Genomic DNA, 19,804 nt, shown 5'->3' on the forward strand with positions numbered 1-19,804 from the left:
TTACACGTATATACAACTACATTTTCGTTTAAAAAAATGATTATCCTCCCTTAGATAATGTTTAGGAGACCCATCTAGCGGCAGTGGTTGTACTGAAAAGCGTAGACACACATCTCTGTTGGCTATAGCAGAATCGGTTACGGTGAATGGTGGACACCCACCATGTGTAGAGGTAATACATAGCCACACATTTCAGTTGCATCTGAGTATAATGCGTATTGAAATTTAGGAGTACTAATTTTTTGTGTAGAAATTTCAGAAAAGTAGATAAAGTTTAACGCTTAGCAGTCCATATAAAGTTTAAGTGTATATGTATATAGATGTAAAGAAAACACAGCTAATAGCATCAAAATTCAAACTGAACAACCTTTTTATTATGTACTTTAAATGAACATAGCTATATCAAAGAGGATAGATATATCTACGAAGTTTAGTACACCCACATTTTGTTAGTACCCACCATGAAACTGTGATTGATCTAAACACCACGTTGGCCAGGAAAATCGACAGTTTCTGTCATGTTTATCTCATATTTAAGCCTGTTTTTAATTTGCAGTAGAGATATGATTGGCTTATTAAAATCGATCGGTCAAGACTTTTGAGCTTAGCCTTGTTGGGTTGGGTTGAACTGGCCGGTCTGTACGAACTTCACAATGTCAATCGCCTGCTTGGTTTCGACCTGATTAGTGGCTAGTTCGTCGACAGTAATGCTCTATCACCTGTGACCTGGAACTGCCGTGACGCATCGATGCATAGCAGGTCAGTTCGGTTAGCGCCTAGCTGAAATTAATTGCTAACACCGATGAAGTATTTCTTTTCCGCAGGGGACTTTGATCGCTGCGTGACTGTCAGAGTAAAGTGCCACGAATGCTAAACTCTTATGTAGCGGCCCATTTTATGATTGTGAAAGGTCTACTGGGTAGATATCACTACCAACATTGGCTTGCGGTTTGTAGCAAAATGTGACAACGGCCGTGGACTCTTGGTCTAGAATAGAGACATCGTACACAGAGCGAAAAGCACACATAAAATACCATATAAACTAGAAGAATTTTTACATAGTTTCTCTATGGTTTTTCTCCAAGCTGAACCCCTTCTTATTATAAGTTGGTATTTCTTTTTAATAAAATTAAAAAGTTATCATTGAGCAGCGAGAAGAAAATCTGCTTAAAAATAAGAAGAAACAATAACGATTTGAGAAGACTTTCTCTTTGAAAAAGTTAAGAAGAATTCACATGAAAATGAAACGACTTCCCCTTTTAATTAAATCAATAAGAAAATCTGCTAAAAATAAGAAGAAAACGTAGCCATTTGAGAAGACTTTCGCTTCGACAAAATCAAGAAGAATTCATATAAAAATGAAACGACTTTCCCTTTTAATTGAATCAATAGGAAATACACTAAAATTTAGAAATGTCCTTTCTAAGCTACATTAAAAATATATTTTCTAATATTAATGAAATACATATATTCTCATTTTTTTGAGAATAAAAATATTTTTTTAATAAAAGAAATCATTTATTTCTTGTATAAAAGTTCTTTTTATTGTATCTTGTTATTTATTACAACTTACATTCCAATATCTTTTTGGTCTTACAACTTTAATACCATTATTTAAAACATAAAAGTGGACTGGTGGACCATCTATCATATCAAAAGTTAAAAGATTGTACTCTTTAGTTTCACTTCCAATTAGATATGATTGAAATCTTTCGGAAAAACGCAAATACACATGCCTTTTTACAACGATAAAAACATATTGTTATTTTACTAAAAAGTCACAAATTTCATTTATTTTAACTACATATTCAGTTATTGTGACAATTTGTCCAATTTTAAAATTATGGCCTCTAAAAACAATAGCGTCTGTTGGATTGTATAAATGAAAATCTTTCAGATTCATTGAGGAAATATAAGCATTATTTTCTACTTTCAAAGGACACAAATTATTTATTATATATTCAGGTTGAATGAATTTTTTTATTTAGAATGGCATTTGCAAATCCCAAAGACGCTTTTATGGCTAATGTTAGAGGTACATTGACCCTTGACGTAATACTTCGCGCATACTTTTTATGTATTTGATGTTCAGATTCAAATCCAAATGACCACAAGTACCTAAGAGGGCCTAGTTTTTGAATAACTGTAGTATAATGAAGCATATTGTGATGTTTGGGTTTTAAGTTTTCTTTGAATAGTTTTTGATATAAAGAATTATGTTCTCTTATCAAAAGTTGTAAGTTCAGAAGAATACTGTTGTCAAAATTTGGATATAAAACTATATCAACAATTTTTATAAAAATAACTAAAAATTTGTAAACAACATCGTTTTTGTCAACTAGGTCACCTATAATTAGCAGTATGAAATGGGTAAACGATTTCATTTGCTTCGCACTCATTTTAAAACTTGCACTTGTTATGTGATTTTTTTGAATAGGGGGGCTTATGTTACAGATTTCCAACTCACCGTATTGAAACATTTGTTTTCTGTAATTTAAGGTCTCTAAAGTAAACATTTTCTTTTAATAAATAAAATAATTTAAAATTTTTGAAAAGTTGTACTTACAAACTCCGCTGAACAAATCATGCATAATGTCGCATGCTATGTTATCAACAACATGAAAGTCTGGCAGTGAATTAAATATAGAAGTTTCTTTTATGCCAGTTTCTTTTGAGTTATTCAAAGATATATCAATATCGTATTTACTTTTATTTCTTAAAGAATCGGAAATCTCAATGCAATCTCTTTGTGTTTGTTGCCTCATTCTTTTACATATTCGGCAAAAAGAATTTGCCGAAAATGATTTAACGTATCCCAACACTGCGTTAAGACCTAAATTGTCGCCTAATATTTGCACAAGTTTAATGAATATTTTGAAGCTCTTGCCATACCCTTCGATGACCAAACCATCTGTCTGCAATGTATTTAATATTTCTGTTAGTGGCTTTAAGGCTTTATTAATACCATTTTCATATAGATCTATAGATTTTATAAATCCAGCGACAAATATATTTGAAAGGCGACTACTTTGGCTCTTTGGCAAAGACGTAAATGTATAATAAATACCAAAAATTTTCTGTTGGCCACATTTCGATCCTAATGGGCCATTAATTTCAAAGTCGTCGAAATATAGGAATAGAGGTATTGTTAAACAAGTCGGATCGGTATAACATTTAATCCAAAGACTTCCACTCAGAAAAGTAGAATACGTGTTGGAATTTGCTATTTCTTGAATACAAGAAATTATTTCTTTTAGGACACTGTCGCTTTCGAGAAACTTTTTAATTTGAAACGGAATATCTACAAGAGTTATTTCTGTTTTTGTTCCTGTTAAAGTAGGATTATTATTCAAAACTATTACTGATAACTCATTGCTTAAAACATATTTCTTTGGAGGTTGAAATATTGCATATATTCCAATTCGTTAAAAAATTTATATTCAGTATCAACAAAGGAAAAAGGCTGAGATATACAATGCATTATCTCTTTAAAAAATAGTTCATTACTATTGTTTACAATCAAAAGTTTAATTACTTCACAAATGGGAGCAGTAATATTTTCTGTTATTGAATGTTGAATGTCAAGAATACTTTTTCTTGAAAAATTTGGATTGTTATGAAGATTAAGAAGAAAATAGATAATCGATTTTTTAAAATCTAAATTGAATGTTCGGAACTGTTCAATTGAGTTATTTACTGAATGCTCAATATTCATTTCACTTTCTTCAACAACATTTTGCTTTGGTATTTCAATACTTAGTTTCAAATTAAGGTCCTTTATGTGTTTTTCTACATGTTTTTGAAAACGATAAATGTTAGTGAAAATTTGATCACAACTTTCGAATTTACATATAAATTTATAAATATCTGGCACGCCATGGTAAACTTTGATGTGGCTCATAAAAGCGCTTGTACTAAGGAAATTTTGGTCACACAAGAAGCAAGAAAGTTTGGGCATTTTGGAATATTTTCTGTTTTTTATTTAAGACAAATCTAATTTACTTAATAAACTTGAAACTGAGGGGAAATCTTCAGACTTTAGTTCAAAAAAGTATTGCTCCAAAAATGCCCAAACTTGCTTGCTATTGTGTGCGTATTCAATTTGAAAAACATGACTTAACTTAATAATGTACTCAACAGCTTTCATAAATGAGAAACATTTCCATTTGAGGCCGTCACAAAATACATAACATTGCGATATATCCGAAAAATCTGTGCCCACAGCTATTATACGAGGCTGTAGTGTCCGTTTTTGGTCAGCATAATCCTTAATTAGTGCAGAAATACTTGGCATTATGTCATTTGAGGTTGAAACCATGAAACCAGAGTTATAAAATCGTATTGGGCATCAGCAATCGTAGGTTTTTCATTCCTATTACGACGCAGTGGTTGCAGTATATAATGCAGTAGTAACATAGTTATACAGTATTTAGAATCTGTTAAAGGTATATGATTAGATAAAATGTAAATAAACTGACATTGGTATGTACCATTTGAAATATTTGTGTTTAAAATTTTAGAGAGCAGGAGTTCTCTGCTTGCTTTATCCTTAACATCACACTGCAAGATTGGCATTATTTTTTTATAAAAGTTGTCCAGCTTCAAAAATAATTGATTTGATTTGCCTGGATACATATTTTCGGAATCTATCTCGACCTAAGAATAAATTTATTTAAATTTTTAACGAAAGCTAAATCAAAGTACTTACTAATTCATAACCGTCGGAATCGCTATACCTAGGCCAATCCTCCAACAAATCTTTTATGGAGTTTGCACTTTTTAGCCTCATAACAGATGTTTCTTTCCAATACGATTTAACTTGATCCCACGGTGTGCAGTTGTGTGTTAGCCAACATTTCTTCTCCAGGAACTCTTGTGAAATTTCAAAAAATAATAATTAATTTAATTAAATTAAATTAAATTAAAGAAAGTGAGAAAGTAATTAACGTAATTGTTTTCCACAAAGCTGAAATATGTAATCCACAGCAAAAAATCTAACAAACTATTTAAATTACCGGTTTTTCCTTTGGGAATATTTGACATATTGCATTTGCCCATTGTTTCATGTCTGAGTAATTCATCTTCCGACCGGTGCCTGTATAGCTTTCTATAATACAATGTGTGAGCGTCTTTTGATGTTTATTATCAATATATCCCTTGTGATCGTGAAAAGCAAGCACAAGTTGGCCTCTGACAGTCGATTTCAAAAGATCATAAACGTTAAATGACGTATTTTCAGACGGCAATGAAATTGGTGTTGATTCTCTGGATTTCACGGTGTCTAAATCGTTCGATATTTTTTCCAACCAACTCAATATTGTACTATGCCCTGAGTCGGTATCTCTGTCACACATTAATGGAATATTCTGAAAAAAACTATAATTAGAGCAATAATATATTTATTTAAAGGTAAAAACTTACCAAACGATTTCTCTACTCCCTCAATCCAGACTTGAACTTTATTTTCTCGCCGAAAAATTTGCTTTCCAAACTGTTAAAGAGAGCTGCTACATCTTCAATTTCAATTTTTTTTAAAACGGGATAAGACATGATGCCGCGTTCATTTAAAATGTGCATGATTTCATCATTCAATTCCCATAATTTCATCAAATCCAATATTTCAGCTACACTATGGAGCGCATCGATATCCGCCATTTTAATTTGTGTGCGTTGTTGCGTTGTAAAGCTCACTGAAAATGTTTGCACTTTGAGTTTTTAACACATTTCAATATTAAAACTTTCAATTGCATATACATCATATGAAATTGAATGAAAACTTTTATAATTTATGTTCATATAAGATTTAAAAAGATTTAAATAATTTTACAGCGATTGAATTTAAACATTAAAATCATAAACTTCAATTGCCCGGCTTGTCTGTCCCACGAATAGAAAAACACTGAGCATTTCGCTAACTACATTTGCAAGAACAAGAAATATACCACTGAATTAATACTGTTTTTGTAACGGTACTATCGCTACAAAAAAAAAAAATATGCTATCTAGTAGTGTTTAGAGGAAATACGTCTTAATAAAATCAAGAAGCTCCTTGTAAAAATTAAAAGTAACCCTTTTTAATAAAGAAAAAAGTGTTATTTGTTGCAATTAAGACGTTTTCCGTTTTATTTTTGAATTATTAACAGAAAATGCCACATTTTCAACAGAAAAATTTGAAAATAAGGCGATATATGGTAATTTCAAACTGATTATCGTTTTAATAAATTTAATAGGATTCTCAACATGAAAATAAAAAGAATATCTTCTAAAAATTTCTTCGTTTTCATCTCCCGTCATACCCCATCGCCTAAAAATATTTTAAGACGTTAAACTCATATTTTTTAGGTGACATTTTTGGCTCTGTGTACCATTAAGGGATTATAGTGGAGAGTTTGTTGCTTAAAGGGATGGTTGGAGTGGAGTAGTCTACTTGAGGTTAGTTTTGGGAATGGGCGGCAGAATGCTAGCATGGCCCATTATTTTGTCATTCCAGGACCAGACTGTATTAAATTTAACTGCATTAAAACTTTCTCAGATATAATATGCAGTTATGACCTTCAGAGCTTTTGCGTATGTTGCCTATGCTGTGTCTTTCGCTTGTCGACCGCCAAACCGTCATGTTTAAGAATAAGATGGCTCTTAATACCGTGAAGTGCCTTAAGTAGGCCTAGGACCCCAAGTTTTATTCTTTAATAGGCTAGAGGAGAGTTATAGCCCCACTCACAACTTTTATTTCACCCTCAACATGTGATGAACACATCGAACTTATCCATGCAGCGCTGTACAAGCTAAACTTTTTTTGTATTCTTCCATTCAGCAGGAATGAAGCAAAAGTATCATCTGGGATCTACATACATATGTATGTATATTAATGATCATCCACAATACGCTCACTGCTGCTCATTTCACTTTTTTGCGCGATCGCAATAACAACATTATTGTATTTTTGTTTCTAGCTCTGCATGTTAGTATGTATATTTGTATACGGCAATATCTGTATTTATTTTCAGAGCATTCAACGAAAAATTGGGAAAAACGAAAAGAAAACATGGCACGATACACACATGTACAAACATTCTCTTCGAGATCAATTTGACTACTACAATTACTTCGTCACCGCTAGTGCGCGTACAACCCCCGCCCAACCTAATTATTTGTTACTCTATAAAAACAACAACAGCTGGTAGGCACAGTAGAGGTTTACCAAAGTACGGCGTCGAAATATATACACGAGGTCTTGTTGCAAGACGGCAAGACGCGGGTGCGCCATCACCACCACCACCACGACCACAATTGTGACGCTGCATATGATGAGTAAGTTTTCCTTGCCTTGACTTGCCACTCAGCGGCGTGTTGTTGCCGGTCTCAGCGCCGCTATGGATGTCGTTGGTGCGAGTTGACTTCTTCATTCAGTCTCTGAGTGAACGTTGCGTTGTACGGTTTGGTTTGGTGGTTTTTCTGTAGCAATAACGGTTTTGTGTGAAAATGTCTTTGCCCGTATGTGGGCGAAGTGTGTAGTGACGGTTGCGCGTGTCGGAAAAGCAAGAAAATAATCATGTAGTATTGTATGTAATGGAAATGATGTGGATCCCTAAAGCGGAGCAGTCGCAACGGACGATCGCAAATAAACAAAGAAGTGAGGTGTGTGTGTGTGTATTTGCTATACACAAATAAAGGAGTGTGCACCCACAAAGCAGATTTTCCATTTCGCGTCTGAAAAATTGTTTTTCGTGTTTCTTTTTTTCTTTTCCTCTCTTTCTTTTTTTTTTAATTTTGGAAATTTGAACAATGTGAAGCCACACCAATGTTGTGTAGTGTCGAAGTGAATGGTTTTGGGCTTTTCTGTTTTATGTAGGCGAAAATTTTCGGCGTGCCTACTAATTCACAAAAAAATAATTTATAACAAAAAAAAAAAAAGAAAAAAAAAATATATCAAATCGTAAAAAATCACCAAAGTTTGTTCTAACATACTACTAACTTTATAATTCAATGCTGGAATTCAATTTCCTCCAACACTTTAGTTTTGTTGCACTGAACAATAACATCCATTTAATTCAAAAAACATAACCGTTCTTACATTAGACCGTTAAGCAAATGCTTGTAGGGCAGTTTTTAAAAATTGTCAGTGCTGTTAACCCAATAACTTACTTTTGACAAAACAACTAAAAGAAGAGCCTTTTAGATGATGGCACAAATATTGAAGATGAGACGAAGCATGTGAAAGGAACTATATCTAGAATAACCAAAATTTCTTTCTCCTATGTCCATCATCTTGGAATGCGAGAGTTAAATTTAATGGGGTTACACTGGGGCTGTACCCTTGGTCGGGAAGTCGGTTCGGTACATACATACATACATGACGTGGGAAGTCAGTAGATATTTTTTTGTACTTTTAAATTATTTTTTTCGCTATATGGACCTAAATTTCAATAAAGGATGCAAATATTGGCGTTGGTATCATACTTTTAAGGGCCTTTTTCAGCAAAGAAATGAAGATGACGCCACTAAGGCTGGTTTTTTCAGTGCGAGTTTAAACTCCAGTTGAGTTTAAACTTGCCACTTTGTTCGATAACAACAAATTTTGCTACTCATCTCAGCTTAAGCGGCCGAAGTGGCAGGGTTAAACTCTAGCCAACTTTAACTGGAGTTTAAACTCGCACTGAAAAACCGGGCCCAAGAGGAATCCAAACAACAAGATTAGGTTTCAGGATTACACTGCGACCTTAGGTCTGGAGGGAAACACATTTCTTTACTTCTAGTGATGATCGTTTAAAGAACCATTGTCTTAGAATAAATTTGACTTTATAATTTTGTTCGGGCAATATCATTGCACCTAATGACAGTGTAATACTGCTAAGCCATCTGCCATGTCACGAAACAAACAGAGGCTCCCTAATAGGATGTCCCATTAATGAATTTTGCTCTTGAGTCTGTACACATTATCATTATAAGTATCCCGCCTGCACGACTTAATTGTTTTTTTTATTCACTCCTGAGTACGACAAGCAGAAAACATGCGTGGACTGGGCGACTTTTGGAAGCACATTTTCCATGAAATTTCAATTACTTCGATAGTGGGCTGGACAGTCGGTTTGAAGATTGAAGCTGCGATATGAGATCTTTGTGATTGTGTTGCAATCCCATCCATGCCACAAGAACCTCCATTGTCCAGCACCCGGTCAGAGTATGTCTCTTTTGCTTTAGAGAGTTTCTGCAGATGAGGTAACTGCTACGCAGTAGCTTGGCAAGCCCTCCAAGTGTATTTTTGCCAGAAATTTTTTTTATTTCAATTACAATTTGTAGCAAAAATAGTAGCTGCAAGTCGTGTACGGATAGTGTAATATACCACTAGTTTCAGAGATCTTGTTTATAGTAGAAACTCTATCCACTTATGTGTTTGCTTCTAAAGACCTGCAGTCTCTAATACATACACGTTAATAGTAAGTCAGATTCATGTCGAGAAGGTAAGCGAGCGCACTCTGAACTTTTATGGCAAGTTTGTACGACACTGTGACCGATTTTCTCTCAAAACCGCCTATCTTATCAATTGCCTCTAGCTCAAATCAGATTAGACTCGAAGGAAATACCATTTATAAGTCGAGATATTAGGATTTCGGCCATTAATCTTCAGTGCGCGAAGTAGACCTTGCTACCGCAAGTAGTTTTTCTATTAAGTTTAGATTGTAAATGCCAAAGTCTCTCATATTTGCAATTTTCAAGTTTCGACAAAAATGTCAGCTTATGACAAAATATATAAAAAAAAATTTCTAGAGAAATGACCGTTCGTTAATCTTTTTATACTTTCATGAACATGAAATGGTATATTAACTTTGGTCCGATGTTTGTAACGTTGAGAAATATAGAAGATAGACTCACCATTAAGTATACCGGATTGATCAGGGCGACGAACTGAGTTGATATAGCCATGTCCGTCTGTCCGTCCGTCTGTCTGTTTGAACGCAAACTAGTCCCTCAAATTTTGAGATATCTCAATGAAATTTAGCACAAGGACGTATTTTTGTATTATATTAGACATTTGTCGGATCCGGTAGGATCGGACCACTGTAACATATATCTCCCATACAGCCGATCGTTCAGATAAGACGATTTTGGTCATTTCTGCCGCAATTTAGAAAGTATAAACGTGAAACTCGGTGATATATATTCTAATATATCTTAGAAGATATCCTGAAAAAATCACTTTGATCGGAGCTATATATAATATGTATCCCATACAACCGGTCATTCAGATAGAAAGATTTTTGGCCATTTCTCCCTTAGTTTCCAATATAAAAACGTGAAACTTGGTGATATATTCTAATATATCATAGAATATTTCCTATAAAAATCATTTCGATCGGAGCTATATATAATATATATCCCATTCCGATCGTTCAGATAAGGGGGTTTTTTGCCATTTGTTATTTTATATTTATCTTAAAAATCGTTTAGGTATGTACACCTTTTCACTATGTATTTCTTATCTCATACATCCGATTATTTGGAGATTACGAACGGGATAAGACTATTGTTCAGCCCCATTCATGAAAGGTATGAAGTCTTCGGTACAGCCGAAGACAGTCCCGTCCTTGCCTGTTTTTTTTTTTTTTTTTTGATTCGGTCTAATATACAAACTTACATATAAATTTGCTAAGTTCAATTCAGTTAGCAACTCAATGCTCCCAATTATCAATAAAGTTCCATCAAGCGGCGCTTAATTAATTTGTTACTTTGCCTCGAATTGCGTGCCACATTTATTGTGACCTCACTCTCCACCATTCATAAGCTTCATATGTGCCCGTCAATGTGTTTGTACGGTGTGTGCCCATTATTGTGATCGTGGATAAAAAAAAACTTAATTCCAAGAAAAAATATTTATACGCATATGTGTTTATTTTTATTATTTTTTATTGCATTAAGATCTACTAAATACAAATAAAATATGATGGGAAAATATATCTTCGAGCTACGATCGTAATTCTTACAGCCGCTCAACATAAATCAATGAAAATCGTTTGGCATCTCTTTGGTGGAAAATTTATTTTTCGTGTGTGTTTTGTGATTGCTCTGATAAAAGTGAAAAATTAAAAAATAGAAAGTAAGTTGGATATTCGAAGATTAATTACAAAATGGTACAATATTGAAAACAATCTTAAGGAGCACATCAAATTATATAAATCTTAAATCGTTTAAAATCGTATATCAGCTAAATCTGTATCCTAACAAACCTTCATACTTCATTATACATAGCTGCTTTGCTTTGTCCTTCGATATGGAAGGCAAGTCCTGTCTTTGGTAAGATGTTGAGCTCCACCAACTCATCTACAGTGGAAACTGCCTAAGTTGCGACAGTTTTCTACATACAATTTCAAGAATTTGCTCCATTCCGTTGGTTTAGTGCTTCGGAATTCTCTACCCTTTTTAGGAGTATGCTAAAGCTGGTATAAATATGCATGATCATAATTTCTGCTCAAATATTGACATCCGATTAATACACGCGCACTAGGCTCATGAACCTTTCTTCTAGAAGGGAACCATAATTCATGGGTCATCGCCACATCCAATGAACCCTTCTCAAGACTTAGGGTAGTTCGCTCGGCGCCATTTTACTATATTGAATGGTTATTTGTAGGACTACTAGCTTAATTGAGCAGTTACTCTCTCTGCGGCTTGGCAACCACGCTACTGTTGGCAGCCATAATTTCGAAATAGTAAAAGACTTCGTTTATTTGGGAATCAGCATCAACACTAGCAACAACATCAGCACTGAAATCCAGCGAAGAATCAATCTTGCCAATAAATGCTACTTTGGACTAGGTAGGCAATTGAAAAGTAAAGTCCTCTCTCGGCGAACGAAAATCATACTCTACAAGTCACTTATCGTACCCGTCCTGCTATATGGGGCAGAAGCATGGACCATGACAACAGCAGATGAAGCGGCTTTGGGAGTGTTCGAGAGAAAAGTTCTTCGAAAGATTTATGGACCTCTACGCGTTGGCGATGGCGAGTACCGAAGAAGATTTAATGATGAGCTGTACGAGCTATACGCAGACATCAACATAGTCCAGCGAATTAAAACGCAGCGGCTGCGCTGGCTAGGCCATGTTATGCGAATGAAAGATGATGCTCCGGCCAAGAAAGTGTTCCTATCGGAACCCGCCTATGGAAGCAGAGGTAGAGGGCGGCCCCCACTCCGTTGGAAGGACCAGGTGGAAAACGATTTAAACTCCCTTGGTGTGACCAATTGGCGCCGGTTGGCGGAGCGAAGGAACGACTGGCGCGCCTTGTTGGACGGCCATAAGCGTTTAGACGGTTAAGCGCCAATTAAGTAAGTAAGTAATGAAGTGAAGCTCCCTCCAACGGGAGGTGTAAAGGAAGGGCGCGGTTTCAAATAACACTGACGGCTCCAATATGAACTGAGTAGTGGCAGCTTGTCTATTCTCTGAGTAACCTAAAGTGTCCCTGTAATTCTGTCTCCCCAGCTTTGCTAGTATTTTCCAATGATAAGTTCTGGGTGCAGAGAAGGCCTGTAAGATCCCGTCGAAGGACTATGAGAGAGGGCGCAAATTAAACATTTGCTCAGAGTGACAAGCTGCGCTCATGAACCAGAGGACCTGCTATATAAGTCAAGAAAATAAATCTTAAGGATCACTGCACCAATCACCGAACACTGGCCGCTCGGCCTGCGTGCTTAGAAAATAGGGATCCTTTTTAAGAGCATTAGTAGGCAATGTACCGAGAAGGGCAGCAAAGAAACAGTCTCGCACACTATGTGGGAATGCACACACTAAGTTTCAAACTATGGGCAGTTACATACTTTCGGAACTTCAGGAAGTTGCTAAATACTCCGTAAAAGATATCAGCAGATTTATGGACCGAACTAAATGAAAAGAGCAGCAAACAGCCCATCTTAAAACAATATCCATTGGTTGCAGAGGTCATCAAAATGGCGCATCGGCCACTACTTGGGCTCTGTTTCCGGGCAGCACAACAACTAACGAACCAATTGGGGTCCCTCTGTCTTTAAGCATTAATTGTTTGTGATATGTTGTGATGCACAAGACCTCTTCCCTGTCAAACCGGTGGTAGAATGGGCCAAAGTTCTAGTTGATGGGCTCTTTGAGCCTGCTTTAGCCATGCGTTTGATGACTTTTATCTAGCGCTTGAAAATTTTTAATACTGCCGAAAACTGGGAGAGCGCTTTCTTATTATCTTAGCTTCGTACCCCCTTTTTCACTCTTCTTCTAGCTCGCTCCCTCTAAATTACCCATATTCTTGAAATCCGACTAATCGCTTGCAGTGCCATCTTTGCCGTGGCTACACCCCTAATCTCCCCGTCTTCTTTTCTTCTTTAAAAAGTTTTAATTGATTCATTGGGGTTTTTGTCTAATATTCTGTTTGGGAAATAAAAACTATAAAGTTCCAGCTCGAGCGAGGGACTTAACCCATTCTGTAAAAGTTGCATACATTTATACTTATAAAAATATTTGTCGTACTGTGTCCATAAACTCAACTTAGAAAGTTGGTGCATTGTTTTACTTTCAAAAGTTAAACAAATAAATTTCGCATTAAAAGTGCAACGCCATGTCTCGTCAAAAGTCATATGCAACAAAGGGCAAAGACCTATCTGCACCATCGAACGGTAACATATGTGGCTGCATGAATATGGAGGATGATGGAGCAGACGAAACCGACCTATGTTAAAAGGCCTAAAAAAGTAACGATAACAACAAAAACATTAACCACATCACAGCAGCGGCTAAAGTTAACAATTGCAGACGCGGCAACTGCTCATTGCAGATACTTGACTCAGTAATAGTCGTAAGTGCAAAATACACATCATAAATGCATTCATACGTACATACATACTTACATACGAGCATTTACAAGTATGCACAAATCATTTATAAGTGAAAATGAAGTAAAATAGAACTTCAAGGCGCAACTGTTCCCTGCATAAACTAAGTGCGATAACAACAACAACAAGGAATAATAATTGTTTCTGCCGCCTCTTCATAACATCGGCAACTTTAATTTGCACCCATTTTCAAATTTAACAAAATCAGCAATGCACAACGTGCAACATGCAACATGCGGCATGCAGCATTCAACGGCTAAGCAAAGAGAATAACCAAAAAGGGAGCAATCAAAAACATAATTTCTTGTGCATTGTAACGCCTGCATTTGCAACTACAACTTTGCTGCTGCTGTTTTTCTATTTGAAACGAGGCTACAACTATTTTTATGCATGCATGTGTGTGCGTGCGTATGTGTGTGCCTTTGCCCATTTGCAACGCACAGCATCAAACGAGAAGCGACAGCTGTCGGCTAAATATTGCATTTGGCAGCAAATAAAAACAAAAACAACAAAAACATAACCGCATTTGAGGCAGTGTTTGTTGTTTTTGTAATGTTTAACGCAGAAACAGGAAAGGGAATTATTTACGGATGGAATTCTAAATATAAACCACTCCCCCTCTTTTCGAAAACATAAAGCGCCTCGGCTGTTTTAACGACTGCAACGAATGCAATTCATAGTTTGTTGAAATTGTTAGTAAAAATTGTTAGTGTCGTCCGTGTAGTGTGCAGGTGTGTAAGTTCTTGCTTTTGGGGGAGGTATGCTTCAAATGATGTTGGTGCCCCCAATGCATCGCTGATTGTCGGCTAAGTTAATTTTGTTATTTTCTGCTTTGCTCACCTACTAAAGCTCCAAGCTAATGGCAGTGCCAACTGTTGTTGGTGTCAACTACTTACTGTTTGCCGCCAGCCAGACATTGATTAATATTTTGGATGATGTCGTTTATGAGGGCTCTAGTTCTGTATATTTATATGTATATATGTACATTAGAGTAGCCAAATTTTGTGAAGTAAATTGTTTTCTTGGCAGCTGAATTTTTTCCTTATTTTGCAGAACCATGTGTTGGGTTTCAAGTTTGTGACTCCGTTACGTATGAATTTTTCGATTACGGAAAAGCTAGTTGAACCTAAGAAAAATTTTCTCTCCAATTAATGAGAAGTTGCATACAAAAATTATAAATTCTTATACCAATTTCACACAGAAACGAATCACATTTTCTTTTTATTGAAGTATGTAATTAAGTTTTCCTTTTCATACAGGGTCATTTACTTCATTAAGCGAACATTTGTCAGCAGCCCCAAAAAAATATTATGCTTTTACAAAAAACAGTTAAAATGGATAGCAGCCGTTTCCGCCTAACCTAACCAAATATTTGCCTATTTTTGAACAAGCCAAATTATTTTTTGCTGCAAATGCATCGAAAATTATTTTTTTGTTTTTCTTTTTGTGTTTTTTCTATTCAAATTATTGAAAATAATATATTTTTCATTGTCATTTATTACATTGACAATAAAATCCATTAGGCATTCAAGATTAAGTTAAAAAGGGCTGTAATGTAGAAAATTTTACTAATTATTTCATTAACCATCTGTGTGAAACTGTTATTACTGATTGAATTTGAAATTTCCTCAATTTAAAGACAATTTTTTAGGATATATATATATTTTATAGCTCAAATTGGTATATAAACAATTTCGATTTAGGGTATCTGATATACTAAGAAGCAGCTTAAAAATCCATCTCCAAATTCCAAATCTTCTACGAAATATCTAAATATCTCGATCGGCATATTAGCTTTCTAGTGTTTGCCCTTTTGTTGCATTTTCTCGGTACTCTGAAGCATGTGCGAGGTTTGAAGTTTGTAGCTCGATGGAAAATCTCTTAAAAGTTGATCGCAAAACTTTTCTTTGCGGATTTTTTTTTTGCTCTAATCTTCTCGATCTGAAATTTTGTCAAAGCTCTAGCTTCAGTAAGCTAATTAAAAACCGATCGCAAAATCGGATCAAATCTCCTATGAACTAACAGAGTTATTTTCCTTTTATTGCGCTGTTTCGGTGCTCTAAACTTCAGCATATAACAAAATATTTTGTTCATTTTCAGTAGGCTTTAAGCTATGTTCGCTCCTTATCGGAAAATTCTAAAAAAGTCGAAAGCAAAACTCCACAATTCGGACGAGTTTTTTCCTCATGTGTCTTGTCAATCAAATATCGTGAACATTGGGCTTGTTGTATGGCATTGAAATATTAAAAATTTTGTTGTTGTTTTATCAGTCTATTGTTTTGTAAGATCTTGGGTTAGATTCGGGCTCTAGGCCTTAACCATAACCCCAAGGGGTTCAGTAGCCCTCGAAATTGTTTTATACAAGCAGCTATTGTTTTATATTTTCCTTTTTATACATTACAACTTTTTTTCGATTAAAAAAAAAAATACATCATTTGTGCGTTTACATCGGCTAGCTTTTCGGGAGCTGAGTATTGAACTCCAACATTAAATGTTTGTTATACGAGTATTTATCTAATATCAATTAAACAATGTATCTTAACAATAATAATTAAAAAAAAAAATATTGCTGAAGGCATTGAGCTTGGTTAGAATCCATGACATTGGAAACAAGATGACAAACAAGAAAGAAACTTAATACAAAGGAATAAAAAAGTGCATCCTAAAATAACTAAATATCAGCAGATAATTTCAAACCTCAAAACATGGTACATTACTCACGTTTTTCGTAAAATAAGACTTAATAAGGGCTACCCTAATGACACTAGAGTAGGTCGAAAAGAGTAGCAAAACTCTGCCCCTAAATTTGAAGCTTATGTTAAGAGGATCTTGGTACATTTTTAAGAATTTTTTTGATCTTTGCAATTAAAGACCAAATTTTGTTGCTTTTTTTTTTGTAACTTGTTTATTTGAAATCTGATCTTTTAACTTAGAAAGGCATAATTTTTAACTTAGAAATCTCTATAATTCCTTCGAATGTTCTGTTGAGCTCTAAAGTCGTTTTCTTATAGTTAGGTTTAACAGATACCCATTAAAGTATGTATGATTTTTTTCGCCAAACTATGAAAAAAACGACTATGTGAAAACGCCAGCAGAGCTCTTAAGGACACTAAAATTAATCCGAACTTGAAATAATGACTTATCAATTTAAAAGTCGAATATCAAATATTCAAGATACAAGAAAGAAACAACTTCGACTTTATTTGGAAGGCTCAAAAAAAAATTTTAATTTTTTCGAGACCCTCAGCATAAGCTTCAAATTTTGTGGTGTGTTGGTAGCGTGCTCCGCCTACCACACCGAAGATCCATGAGCAAAACAACATCAAAATTTTATAAAAAAGTTTTTTCAAAAAAAAATTTTTTATTCCAAGCGGAGTCGCTCTAGGCAGTGATTTGGCAAGCAATCCGACTGTATTTCTGTCATGAAAAACGTCTCAGTGAAAATTCATCTACCTTGAAGAAGCCGTTTTATTTATTTGTACATTTTTTTTTTGCAACTATTTTATTTCGGTTGAGGACCAACCAGTCTAATGTACATCGTACATACATACATTCACTACATATAGTAAACTCACTTTAACTTTGTCCCCTTAAGTTTATTTGTAGTATTTTTAAGTATTCTTTGAAACTATTGGATTAGATCAAAGCGTCAGTAAATATGGAATATTAAAAATAATACATACATATGTATGTGAATAAATAAGAGGAGCTTAGTAAGGCACGTAGAATAAATAAACTATTTTTGTCCGCCCTCCAACAAACTGCGCTCTCGATTCCACAAGGTAGCGCTAGAATTGGAGCAAGTTTAAAAATATTAAAATGGAAACTTAGAGTCATACGTAAGTAGAAGCGTTATACCAAATTTACACCGAACGCTAACAAAATCAATGGTCAAATGTTCCATTTTGAAGCGCTTATTGAGTGGAATCTCAATTTTTTTTAATTATTGCTTTATTGAATGCCTAATGGTATGGTTTGGTTGGTTCTTTTGATTTTATTATTAATAAAAAATATTATTTTCCGTATTTTTTTTAAAACAAAAGTTGGGCAGTTTTTTGTAAGAAAAAGCAGTTTTTTGTAAAAATGTATACAACGCGACATCAGGACGGACAAGGCGACAGCTGTTTCGACGAAACCATGTAAATCTCTTCAACGCCTATTTTTTTAATGGACGTTGTGGCAGCGCGCTGCCCTCAAGTGGTCCAATGAAACCGGGAGTGGGTCTTGAGTCCGCAGTCTTGTCTTCAAGCTGTTTTCTGTTTCGGCACTTTAACTCCCATAAAACTTGATATATATTTAGGTAAAGATTTTTGTATATCGCAGCTTATACCGCCTTTTTAAGAGAAGTTGTACGTAAAGATAATAACTTCAATATTAGAGTTTTGGCTACCCAGCGAAGTCATATTCCATTTATAACTTTATACTCCATACATACTAAGTAATACATATAATATGTCATTTTTATTAAGCACTAAAGCAAATATAATTTCCCACTATGTTCTCATTAAAAGAACACTTTCATGTTGTTAAAAGATTCAATTGACGCAAAGTCATAAAGTGCAGCTATAAAACTTCAACAAACAAATTTGTACAACAAGGGCTAAGCAGATTCATATGTTTAGTTGTTCGATTTTGAGTGCCTCTTCAAAATTATTATTAAACCATAACATGTGCAACAGCAACAAAAGTGTACTAAAGGAGATAAGAACAAAAACAAAATTGTAAATTTAAAAACGACTCATATGTTATCGGTAAAAAAATTGGAATGGCTTTTCTTTGTTTATTTGTACTATGTACCTACGCATGCGCAATTAATTTTTCAAATTTTTATTAGATTTTTTACATGAAAATAAACTTTTAATTCATGCTTTTTAATTATATTAATAATAAATTTAATACAACTTAAAACAATAAAATTATGCTTGACATGCCAACATATGCGATCAACTTTTGAGTATCTATAAAAAATAAATAAATGTAAGGCGCGATAACCTCCGAAGAGATCTAAGGCCGAGCTTCTCTTCCAATTTGCGTCGTGCTCCTCTTGATTTTCCCTACAAATTGGCCGGAGGGGACCTACATGTTTTATGCCGACTCCGAACGGCATCTGCAAGGCAGATGAGTTTTCACTGAGAGCTTTTCATGGCAGAAATACACCCGGAGCGCTTGCCAAACACTGCCGAGGGGCGACCCCGCTTAGAAAAATTTTCTTCTAATTGAAAAACCTTATTTCTAAAATTTTGATGTTGCTTTGCCCGGGAGTTGAACCCAGGGCATACGGTGTGATAGGCGGAGCACGCTACCATCACACCACGGTGGCCGGTTGTGTATCTACATTGTATAAAAAATTGTGCAATCGAAGTGAGTTTTATTGATGTATCACACAGGACAACTAATAAAGTATGTGAGAAAGAGGTTTTAAAACAAAATTAGTTTTTGCGAATAAAATCATTTTACAAATTGGGAATAAAATAATTTTCAATATAGAAACATGCTAATTTTATGGCTTATTCATAGAGTCGGGATTCTACCAGGTATTTACCATTTTTATGGGTAAATACCAGGAAAATACCCGGAATATTCCTTTTTTGTATCTTTTTTTGGGTATTTAAAAATCATTTGCATCGAGGCTGCGTGGAATTACAATTCAGCAATTAAATTTATACGTCATTTGGAATTAAAAAAAATTCGTTTTGATTTTAAACAAACAACCCAGCAAACACTTGGAGTCAACAATTAGTCTGAAAGGAGTCTAAACTTTGGATCGTTTGCACTCATTATGAACTCATTTAGGAGCCTGAAGCGAATGTTATATGCTCATATTTTGCCTCTAACATAAGTCTTATACAGGCCTCCTTCCGATATCATATATGAGCCTTATTGGCGTCATATACTGCTAATTTTGAGTAATTTAATGACATTACTTCAGGGCTTTTAGAAATAATTTTT

General features: G+C 34.8%; 1 protein-coding gene and 1 pseudogene across 6 annotated transcripts in view; one reads left to right on the plus strand and one right to left on the minus strand.

Annotated features, from left to right (window-relative positions):
• Positions 1–3,982: 3,982 nt before the first annotated feature.
• Positions 3,983–4,635, minus strand: LOC137241903 (uncharacterized; annotated as a pseudogene).
• A 2,795-nt stretch (positions 4,636–7,430) lies between these two features.
• Positions 7,431–19,804, plus strand: part of kon (chondroitin sulfate proteoglycan 4-like protein) — a 58,075-nt gene continuing 45,701 nt past the window's right edge. For 3 of the 6 annotated variants that reach the window (XM_067768669.1, XM_067768670.1, XM_067768671.1), the window contains exon 1: positions 7,431–7,633. The gene's annotated coding sequence lies outside the window, so the exon portion shown is untranslated. Of the gene's footprint in view, positions 7,639–10,973; positions 11,096–19,804 lie in introns of those variants that run through there. The other 3 variants (XM_067768668.1, XM_067768672.1, XM_067768673.1) reach the window with 3 other exon arrangements.

This window comes from Eurosta solidaginis, chromosome 2 (genome assembly GCF_040869045.1).
Source record: "Eurosta solidaginis isolate ZX-2024a chromosome 2, ASM4086904v1, whole genome shotgun sequence".
In the NCBI taxonomy this organism is placed as follows: domain Eukaryota; kingdom Metazoa; phylum Arthropoda; class Insecta; order Diptera; family Tephritidae; genus Eurosta; species Eurosta solidaginis.